Source organism: Stegastes partitus, unplaced genomic scaffold (assembly GCF_000690725.1).
Source record: "Stegastes partitus isolate 25-593 unplaced genomic scaffold, Stegastes_partitus-1.0.2 Scaffold1075, whole genome shotgun sequence".
Taxonomy (NCBI): Eukaryota; Metazoa; Chordata; class Actinopteri; family Pomacentridae; genus Stegastes; species Stegastes partitus.
This window is the reverse complement of record NW_007578806.1, coordinates 27,909-39,056: the sequence shown is the minus strand read 5'-3', so window position 1 is coordinate 39,056 and position 11,148 is coordinate 27,909. Positions and strand designations below refer to the sequence as shown.

At 43.4% G+C, this 11,148-nt stretch overlaps 1 protein-coding gene across 4 annotated transcripts in view; it reads left to right on the top strand.

Moving 5' to 3' along the window:
* The first annotated feature begins 580 nt into the window (after positions 1 to 580).
* The window catches only part of sulf1 (sulfatase 1), a 37,906-nt gene continuing 27,338 nt past the window's right edge, over positions 581 to 11,148 (top strand). For all 4 annotated transcript variants that reach the window (XM_008295774.1, XM_008295773.1, XM_008295776.1 and 1 more), the window contains exon 1: positions 581 to 1,013. The gene's annotated coding sequence lies outside the window, so the exon portion shown is untranslated. The remainder of the gene's footprint in view (positions 1,014 to 11,148) is intronic.

The following is an 11,148-nucleotide window of genomic DNA, read 5'->3' as shown; positions in this document are numbered from 1 at the left end:
TCCCCTCTGCCCTCCTTTTTTAACTTAAGGCAATAGGTGGTGAAGGGCAGGAATGCAGCTGGGGGACTGTAAGGATTTATCACACTAAGGTGTGAGGGCTGCTGCCTGGGCTTCTGTGCCTGCAGATGTAACAGTTTAGTGCCAACAGCATTCCCACCACGGAGCCAATACAGAATTTTATTGCTTTTTTACTTTTATTCTTTAGACCACATACTCGGTGGCTGCAGGGAGAGAAACGGGAGGAAAGAGGTCAAGGACTGAGGGTGAAGTGTGTGTCTGAGCACGTATGAGTTTTTAGTCTGGGATCTGTGTGAGAATGTTTAAGTCAGAGAGGTAACATAGAACATGCAAACACTGTAGTGTTTCTCCATCTTCTTCTTTATCTCCGCTTTTGCCATTTAAACATGCTCTCTCCCTTCCTCTCTCTCCTCTTGCTCTCTCTCTGTCGTTTGCTCCCCTCCCATTCCTCCTCTTTCCACTCCTCTCACTCTCCCTGTCCTCCTACTCTGCCTCTCAGGTTACGATGACTGGGGGTTTTCTTGCTCCCATCTCATAGTGTCTGTGTGAGTGTGGGGTGGTTGTGGTGGTTGTGCGACTGTGTGTATGTGTGTGTGTATGTATGTATGTGTGTGTGTGAGTGTGTCTCCCTCTGCGCTGTGCTGTGTCCTTGTCCCTGCCTCCTGGCAGCGAGGAGCCACCCAGCAGCCTGTCTGTGATTGGGCAGGGGAGCGGGGTTCTTGACACAGCGTGGTGCTGACTGCTCCGGGACGTGTTTCAACAGATGGTCGAGGTTAGAGAGTGTCATCACATCGGAGAGAGGATTAGAGGAGAGAGGTTGTCCTCCAGGAGCTGTGTGGTCCCCCCTTGCTCTTGAAACCAAAATCCCAGCACCAAGGCACAAACCCCTCTATGAGCGAAGGGAGATCCGGGGAAGAAACGTGAGGATAAAACTCAGAGAGGAATCCTAGCCTTGCCTCTCACTCAGCCAGCACTCTTGCTCTCCTGCCTTCCAGGTACAGTACAACTTACTCACTTTTTTTTTTTTTTTTTTGGTCTAGTTTTACTACTGCTTCTATAGTGTGTGCTTGTTAGGTTTTTTTTTTCTGAGTTAACAGCACATTTCTGATTCAGCTTACAGTCAGGAGTGTGAGTCTGTAAGTATAGGGATTTGTAGTGGTGGTGAGCTGCGCTGTTTCTGCACTCAGTCTGTGTTGCCTGTACAGCAGCTCTGTGTGTGTGCAGGACTTCATAGTTTTCCCCCTGAATGACAGGAATTCCCTCAGTCGCAAATTCCTCCGTCTCAAGGGATTAGAAGGCAGCACATTCCATTAATGTCATTTTTTCCCAACCCATAAGCATTCATCTGTTAATTTCTAGTTTTGAGTGCAGAATATTGAGAAGTAAAAGGGAGATATTGTGCTTTTTAAAAAGTTTGCTGTCACTTAAAAAGCATGCTGTAAAATGAAGTAGGTAAGTATGAAAAAAACTAAATCTGTTTGTGTTTTAGTATTTTTGTACACAGATTACATCATTTTCTTATTATATCCCAAAACTGCACTGAAGACAAATTGTTTTCTTATCATCTTTGTCAGCTCCTGTAATAGGAAATTAAAGCACCATTTTTCTGCATTCCCGAAACTCAGTGTGGCATTTAACATTCCCTCACTTCAGCCCAGATAAGTTTTTTCATAAATCTTATTCAGAGTGCACTCCTGGCAGATCGTGTCAGTATACGCTAAATGGATGAGCTGCTGAAGAGCTCTTTCCGGACAAACTGTCAAAGCTAAGCAGAGAGGCAGAGACTCAGGGAATGTACACCTCACTTCAGCTATTTAACTCAAGTCAAGTGAGAAGGGAAACTTGCCAGTGAAGTGGGAATATGATGTATAGTATTTATACCTAGCTTCGGGCACTGTGTGTGTGTGTGTGTGTGTGTGGGTGTGTGTATGTGTGTATGAGGTGTTTGCAAATGGAGATTGTGCAGCTGTGAAAGGCTGTATGGACAGCGGCCGGGCTCAGAGGAGAGGAGGTTGTATGGGTGAAAGCTGCTGTTGTGTGAATTTGTGTTTACCTTGGTAAACCAGCCGTAGCTACACTTCCTGCTTGTTACTTGAAGTATTTAACACAACCACCAATAGGTTGTGATGACTACTGCTTTAAGACCAGTAGAGCTGTTAATACAAAATTTGCTTGTATAAGCAGATTATTGAGGAAAGCAGCTGAACGATTTTTAAGTGATGGAAGGTTGAGGTTGTGGTCTTTACAATAGAGAAACAGGTACAGTTTAAACTTTATTGGGCCATATTGAGTGATGTTTGAGTAATTATCATGCTTTTTCTTTATTAACCAGAAAGATAAATTACATTTAACACAGTTTCTGACTGCTCTAAGAAGCCTGACTACAGTTTGACTTCTCTTAAATTCACATTTTGTGCTGCCAACAAGCTCGTAATTAGCTGTGTGTGGTGCAATATTCAGGTTCTCTATTTTAAGGACTGAGTAAACGACTTGACTCTGGAATTTATTGTGCATTGGATCAATGTGTTCACCTACCACTCCACAAAAAACAGAGAATTTATCCTTCTGACCTAGATTTTCTAAATGTCAGAATTATACTGCGGTCCCAAAAGCCGATTGCTTATATCAGGCACAATTAGTGTAAAATGGCTGGCTTACATTTCAATACTTTGGCAGTGTCGGTCCGTGTTACTGAATGGCAAGTTTCAAGGAGAATGATGGAGAACCTCAGCTTCAAACTTGAAGTATTGACAAGACTGAGCTGCAAAATCCACCCTTCGCTTGAGTTTCACCCGGCAGTGTTTAGATTCAGTTTCTGATTACCCTACGCAGAGCACAGCAAAGCAGCTTTGGGGTGTTTTAAAACTTGGTGCTTTCCTGCCAGTTCTGAACAGAAGAGAGATCCTTTAAACAGTTTTTAGCTTCACTGTGCTACAAACAAGAGCGTGAGCAGCTGCTGCAAATAATTAGATTCTGGGGGGTAGGAGCTTGCCAAGACAAACGTTGTTCCAGTAGCGGCTTTGCCATCAGTCGACTCTACTCTGGGATGTGTGTGCGTGTTTATTTGTCTGTGCGCGTGAATGTAATTCATTCTTCGGTTAAGTACGCTGAGTGACTGAGTGCAAGGGAAGAAGAGGTAGCAACTGTGGTTTTCACTATTTACACAAACGGTAAAAGAGTGTGTGTGTATCTTTTTAAATGCCAGCCACAATGAATCAGAGACTTGCCAGACATACATGCCACCTGGTCATCTTATGAGCAACGTCAAAGGCATTCATGGCAGAAGAAGTATCACAAATGTATGTACCAATTCATTCTAATAGGCTGAACATGATTTTAGTAATTTGTTTAAAAGTGATACACATAGTTTTAGATGGTATCAAGCTCAAAGTGACTGCCAAATGAATGTAATGTAACAGGTGTCATACTGATCCACAATGCTGTGTGTCATTGTGATTCCAGTGCGTGTATAAATATGTGAACATTAAAGGTTTCAGGTGAGTCTTCAGTGTTCTAGCTGTTTTCATTCTTGTTCTTTAAGCCCAATCAAAAACCTGCTAGATGAGTTTCGACAAGACTCTGCCCTCTCTTCTCTTGTCTCCAACTCAGCTCCATAATTTTATATCCGCTGAGTCACACTGTTATCATGCTGCCTTTTGCTTTCGCAACTTGATGCAACAGTGACAGAAGTCACATTTTAGAGTTCTATCATTATAGGGTTCTTTTGGTTGCTGTAAAACAGAGTGCTTCGCAGAGGACTTTCCATTCTTCTCCAAGACTCTGAAGATACAAGGCTCATAAAAAAGTTGAGTTGAAATGGCAGAGAAATGAGGAGAAAGTTGGATTATCTTATGCATTGTCTGCCATAAACACTTTTTAATATCAAGTTGCCCTTAATTAGTTAAATACTCTACAATAAATACCCTATACTGAACTATTAATCAGCTTTGCTTTGGCACACTAGTGGAATGTCATTTTTTTCGCATTCTTTTCTCTGGAAAATCCAGAGAATGATCCGATATAACTGTAGTTTGTGTGTGTTCTCTTGTGTGCGAGCATGTTAAGAAAAGATTTCCTAAACCACCCTCTCCTCCGGCACTTGTTTATCTCTTCAGCTTAATGATAGTGTTCCTCATACTAGCCTGATTGCATAGTAGCGCTAGAGTAGATTGCACAGTCCTATCACTGCAAATGACCAGTATTTGAACAGTGAGCATTTGGCATGCTTTTATTTATGTGGGATCTAGAAAGGCTATCTTTAGATGAGTCAGCCACTTTCTCAGTTCCTTTGTTGACCTTACTGATCAAACATTGCTATGAACTTTCAGTCCACTAGCACATAACAGCCCTTAAATGCAAAATGTCCTTGACTTTTGAGGACATGTCTCCAGGGAAATATGACAAGCCTATCTGAATGCACTCAGATGCGCACTACATGGATCTATTTTGGGGGTATTTGGGAGCTCCCAATAGCACCCCCAAGTGTTTGTTCTGCTTGTCATTTGAGCGAGAGAGGTCAGGGCATGCAAACATCAAATCCAGCTCATCATTGGAGGGTATTCCTCATCCTCCAACCTTTGATCTAGTATTTAGCACTCCTTAAAAAGAGCAGCAAACCAGACGTATATTCAGTGGTTTACTGCTTTGTGTGGCTTTCTTCTTCTTTGTCTTGAGTCTCTTCCCTAATGACTAGTTGGAAATGAAAGATGTATTTTATGAGTAAAAGGTCCAGTAGCTGGTATACAAAAGTCATAAACAACAAGACAAGACGTGGGATTGCTTGTAGTGGTGAAAAGAGCACATTAATGAGGAAAGCCTGAGTGAGAGAAAGAGGATTTTAGTGCTTTTTCAGTGATGTTCAGGGCAGCTTTTGTTCAAATGTCACTGCGCATCGATGCTGCATGGGCTTAAGAGGGAGAAAGAGAAAGCTGGGTCAAGAGAGACACAGAGGGGGAAGTGGAAGAGGGAAAAGATAAAGTAGAGGCCAAGATGAGAGAAAGGGAGGTGTGAACATGTGATAAGGAGGAGAGGAAAGTAAGAGTTTTAAGTGGACAGAAAAGATCCAGTGGTCTTGTCACGATCGGAGGCTGAGTCTTGCGCACACGTTCTTGGTTGTAACCCACACGTGCGTGCATTTGAAACACATGGACACAAACATAATCTTCTTGTGACACAAGCATGTACAAAAGACAAACACAGAAAAGCCATTTACACACACACACACACACACACACACACACACACACACACACACTATGTGCAAGCTTACCCCCTCTGTCCTCCACCTCCCAGAGGGCTGGACTGTCCCTGCTTTGTCATCTCTCTTGTCCAATAATCCCCTCCCCAGTGAGAAGCAATCTGTTTTAGATTTGAAAGAGAAAGGACCCTGCCTGTATCACGTACAATTAAGCAGCCGTCAGAATGCGTCGGCGTAAGTTTGGAGGGAGAAGTGCTGCCACTGGGGGGTTGTCCCTTTCATCCACCGCCTTTCCAGAATGGAGATAATGGGGTGGGAGGGTTGGAGGGATGGGAATGGATGGCGGGGGGGGAGGCGAGGCAGAGGGAATGAATATGTTTCCTCACCCCTCCATCCCGCTCCACAGCTCGACTAATAGAAGCCAGCATGCGTTTGTTTCAGCTCTTCTGCTCCCTTTCTTTCCTTCTCCCCTGGAGCGGGCAAACACATTCAGCCTCTGCCAGCACTCCCCTCCTCTACTTGTGTGTGTCCATGTGTACGTACATGCACAAGTGCTTCTACTATATGTGCGGACTTGGCCATGTGCTGCTGGTAGCCCCGAGTCCTGTTTGCCCTTACTTGATCAGCCCGACTTGGCCATGTGGATGCACAATGGCTATGTCTTTGGACAGTTTGAACAGCAACTTTGTTTGAAAAGCTCGAGCATTGCATGACACACATTAGCTTCGCTTTGGTTTCTCTTGAACTGCCCACGGCAACTTCAGCTGAGTTTGGCTGGTGTCTCTTGAAAATGTGGGGATGATGTATTGACTGCATTCCTTTAACTTTGGCTCAGATGTAGAGAAATGGAAGCACTTGGACGGGTAAGCTTCCTGTTTTACTCTTTCTAAAACTAATTAGTCTTTCAGTAGATATCATATTTTATATATTTTTACATTGAACTAAGATCTGGAGTTTTTGCCAGGCAGGATAAAGTTAATGAAATTACAAATGACGTTACTGCATGCTTTGGAAAGCCACACACTAAGCCAGAGGCAATGGAAAGGAGAGCTCCCCTGTGTACAAATTACAGGTTACGTGTCTGTCTGTGTTTGAGTCTGACTGATTCTCTCTCTGACTGTTTGAGTGACTAGTACACACACACACATACACAGAATATACAAATACATACATGGCCACAGGCACAGACAGAGGGGTGTGCTGAGCAGGCACAGGTGCAATCAGACGAATTCATTTTTACGAGTGGTATCAAGTTGGTGCGTCACAGTCATGGAGAAGTTTGTTCATGGCATCCAGGGTCACACAAGCTGGTTCTCATGGTCTATGTTTGTCTACGGTTCCCAGAGAATATGCCTACACATGCTCTGCATTTTAGGGGTGTTTAGTTTCATGCGCCAGCAGCAGCAGCAGCAGCAACAGCAGCAGCAGCACTGCATTTAACAGGAGTTGGCTGACTGAGCTACTACCACCTCACCTCAAGGAATCAAATTTTTCCATTTTAATAATTACTACTCAGAATGGACTTGGATTGTACTTACATAATTAGGCAGCTTTTATTAAATGTTAAATTCTTGTTTAGATTTAATTCACTTATATTACCATTTGCTGCCTTTAGCTGTTTCTGTAACCTTAAGCATATGTGTGGTCGCCTGGCTAGAAGTAAAAAACGCTGGTGCATAAATAATTATTTCTTTAAACAGGTCATTAACCACAGTGGCCTTTCTCTTTCTTTTTTTTTTTTTTTGACGCGCACTGTGAGAGAGGCCCATTTCTTCCTAATAAATCGTTCCTTGTTGTGAAAAAAGAATTCAAGTCACACGTCTTACATCAGTAGTCAGTGAACAAAAAACATCCATCAGACTTGGTGCATTTGCTCGCTCTCACTCTCTCTTACTCTCTTTCTCGCTGTGCCACCATGTTGCTGATTTCATGGAAAAGAAGTCAGTCTCTTTATTCTTGACAATTACCTCAGTGGAAACCCATTGAAGCAATTTGCCATAGCTCTCTTTTGTGGTAAAAGGAATAATTTATCTGGGGTATATTTGACGCGTCAAAGAGACAAGAAAGCCACCCGTGAGCGAGCAACACATTCTCCTCCCTCTCGCTCTGACTTTCTCTGGAGCTGTTACAGCCCTGATAGAGTGTTTCTGATGGGAGTGTGGGTTTTGACAAGAAAGTGGCTGGAGGAATATAAATGCGTTGTATTTTATTCATCTGAGGTCGTCTGCTGCTAATGGTTTCCATTCATGGCTTAGAATAGATTTAACAAGAAAGTGCTTGCTTTAGGCTCATATCATATAACTGTGGCCGCTGATCCTCTGATTGTGATTCCATGTTTTCTTATCACACTATAAATCAGAGGAGTGGTTTCCCTTTTCATTCACTCTCTCCGTGTTCTGTCCGCCCCCTTCTCTTACCCTTTTCCTCACACTCCTGAACGGCAAACGTGCTTTTTCACTTGCAAACTTGATTCTCACTTGAAAAGCATGCCTCCTGACTGTTTTAGTGTCTTCTTGTAATCCCAAATTGACTTTATGATGTTAAAATCGGGGTTCTGTGGAGGCAACTGTTGCAGGCATCCTCTTTCTTCTTGTTGCCGAAGATTATTTTTTATGACTCTGGCTGCAGCCTTGTGGTCATTATCACGCTGCAAAATGAATTTTGGATCAACCAGATGCCGCCTTCTTCATGCAATAATTACTGTTGCCCACTAATTTTAAATGATGTGGGCAGAAATTGGCCTCTCAGAAATTCCTAAATTTCCATTATGGCACTGAACATAATGATAATGAGTACATGTGAGTGATTCCAGCCTTACTGACTGACAGTGAGTCCAATTTGTCAGCGTAACCAGCGTGACGCTTTTCCTTAGATATACCGAACTGGACAAAGGTTGTGTATAGTTCAGGATATGAACAGTTAAATCCGCACCGCCTTCAGGCCAAGAACACACATGCACACAGCCATACACAAATAAATATAGCTTTCTCCATTTCTGAAATGACCTTTTGTGTGTTTTTTAATCATTTCCCTCTTTGGTCGTTCAAAACCCCTTCATGATTTCCAACAGGCCGCCTGTTGGCCCGTAACTCATTCTCACTTTGAAGTACTTTAGAACAGGATTCATTTAATTATACATAAAGATGCATCCATAATATTGATGGGGTGGCCTGGCAGCCTTGGCACTACAAAGAGTCTCTTACCAGGTTCGAGAGAAACACGAGGGGTTTAACTAATAGCCGTGAATGCACTCACTCCAGGTTCACGTTTCACTGAATTGGGGCCATTCTTCTTCATTAAAGTGGCCCGCATTGTAGCCCAAACACACGGCACACCAGTGGATGGGAAGCTGAGACATCTGAAGTTTTACAGTTTTTACAATGATAAGACAAAGATTGTGATTGTGCCGACCAAGGTGAGGAGTTGTGCACTCGTAAACGCGCTGGGACAAAGAGGCAGTTATCTCTCTTCACTGCCTCACACTTGGTTTTCTCACTGGAACTTTGTCACAGATCTTATACCAATTTGGGTATTTTGGTCAAACAAATCAGTGGAGTTAAGAGTCTGAAAACACCAAGGTTTGAGTCTTTTCCCAGTGCGTACCCACAGCCAAGTGAATTCACTGGGACAGAGCTCTCCTTCAGGCAGCTCAGTGCGGCTGACGGGCGGGTCTTGGTGGGCACAATGTGCTGCCCTTGGCCTGCCGGGCACAGCGGGCCCTGACACAGGCCCTCCTCAGTGTAAAAGGCCCTCGTCAGTCCTCGTGGCAGCAGACCAGCTGAATTCCCTTGGATTACAGAAATATTTGGACAAACCTCAATATTAATCTAAGGCCTCGCCATAATCATTTTTTCCCTTCCAAAATGGAGAGCGAGCAATCAGACTGGACTGAAAAATGTTACTGGTCTGTAGCAAAAATCAAATCACTGTCCTTGGTCTTTATCTCCTCTGCATTGTTTAGCGGATCAGCTTGCAGCTTAACATGTGCTATCTCTCTACTCTGTAATTTTTATTTCCTGTTTTGCACAATTCTTTCTTGGAAGAGTAATGACTGCATGCTGAATGACTTCTCCCGTCACTGCTAGCCTTTAGTCGCAAGACGGCCTACAGAATTCAAACTATGCCATTAGACTTTAATTCCCCTCTTTTTGCCATTGTTCCTCTGTGACTTGGCCGCCGTGGAGATGGACTGGGCAAATAGAGAGGGAGCGAGGGGGAGAATGAACAGGAATAAGGGGGGATTTGAGGTGCTTTGAAATGGCCATTGTCCTTAATAGCAAGGCCTTTTATGAATGACTGATTTACTTTAGAGGAGCATGGCATCTGGTTTGTGTTTGACTTGCATCTTGTTTTGGGAACGTGAACCCCCTCACCTCTTAACTCTCTGTGTTAACTTGAGCAAGATCCCGCTCTGTGGGCAGACATACGTTGGCGGGCGAACATGTTGCTTTAGGAGATACATAGATTCCTAACCCTCATTCTGTGTTTTAACATAAGAAGTCTTTTATGCGTCTTTTTAGGGCATCTGCTGTTTTTCAGTGACAGCTGATAAATGTATAGGCTGCCACTGCTGACTGAACAGAACCGAAGCCAGATGCCTCCTATTTGCCATTGCTGAAATGAAAATGCAGGCCAATCACAACCAGACATTTACAAGACTTTTGTTACCTTCATACCTCTGTATTAAGCCCCCACTACTCTCTCTCTCTCCACCCCCCCCAGACTTTCGCCTCTTAACCCCTGTGTGTGGGTAGCCTCAGGTTCTTGAGGTTAGGTTAAACAAGCCACCATCAAAGCCATATCACCACTCGGGTCGGAGGAGGGTCAGAGCGCAGCCGAGTGTGTGGTTTGAGGCCCTAACTGGAGGGCACAACTGCCAACCAGCCAAATACTGCTGCCCTGCATGGTTACACAAGCAGCAACTCTATTATGTTCAGCTTTACCCGGTGCACAAAGCACAGCTGTCTCTGTAGCCGTACCAAATTACTGAGCAATGCTGCATGTGCCATAGCAAAGAAAGTGAAAGCTGTTTTCTGCAAGTAAAGAAAGGAAAAAAAAAAACTTTACTATCATGAAAGTAAAGATTATTAGTGTGTTGAGGTGTGCTAAAAGCCCCTAGTGTTGATGGCTATTAATCTGAAAATTGCACATCTTTTATGTATCTGGCAGCTGTGTGTCTGAAAAATTTCATAGTGGCCTTTTTGTTTCAGTCCTTTGAACCCCTGGGCATTTTACGTTCCTCCCATCCATCCCCAATATTCCTCCCCCAGCTTAACCATGATGGGTACAGTAAGGGCTCATTTAAAGGGTCATTAGTGCTAATCCTCCAAAACAATGAGGAAGGAGAAACAATGTGCTCCCTAGTCCTCTGACTCTGTCCAGGAATAAAGACCTCTTGTCTGTCGCACAGATGTATAGAAGAAGCCTGTTCTTCTTATATCACGCTAGATGGCATAAATAAATTACTCATTCAAAATGAAGGGTTTATGAAAATGACACGAAACATTATTCTCACAGTGTTCTCATGGGGTTCTTGAAAATTGGCAACATGCATTCACACTCAGAATCTGGAGGCAAGTAAGAAGCAGTGGCAATAACAGGAAAGAGATTCAGAAGCCAATATATAATAACTTTCAGATTTCATATTGCCTCATATTGTTTTGTGTATTTACACTGTATAAAGTGCCTATTAGTACTGAATACATCCAGCAGTGTTTAGAGCTGGATGTTCTAGGTAGCTCTCCTGCTACCTCGCATCCCTGAGTGAAGCCAAGAATGCTGGATAACACTTTGCTAAGCATGTGTACAAAACAAAACACTCAGAAGCGACTGTTTTTGAACACACAGATCTGATTCAGTTAATCCTTTGCAGTTAATCTTGACAACTAGCAGTAATTAAAGAGGTCTTTTAACTGCCTAGCCTGGGTAGAACT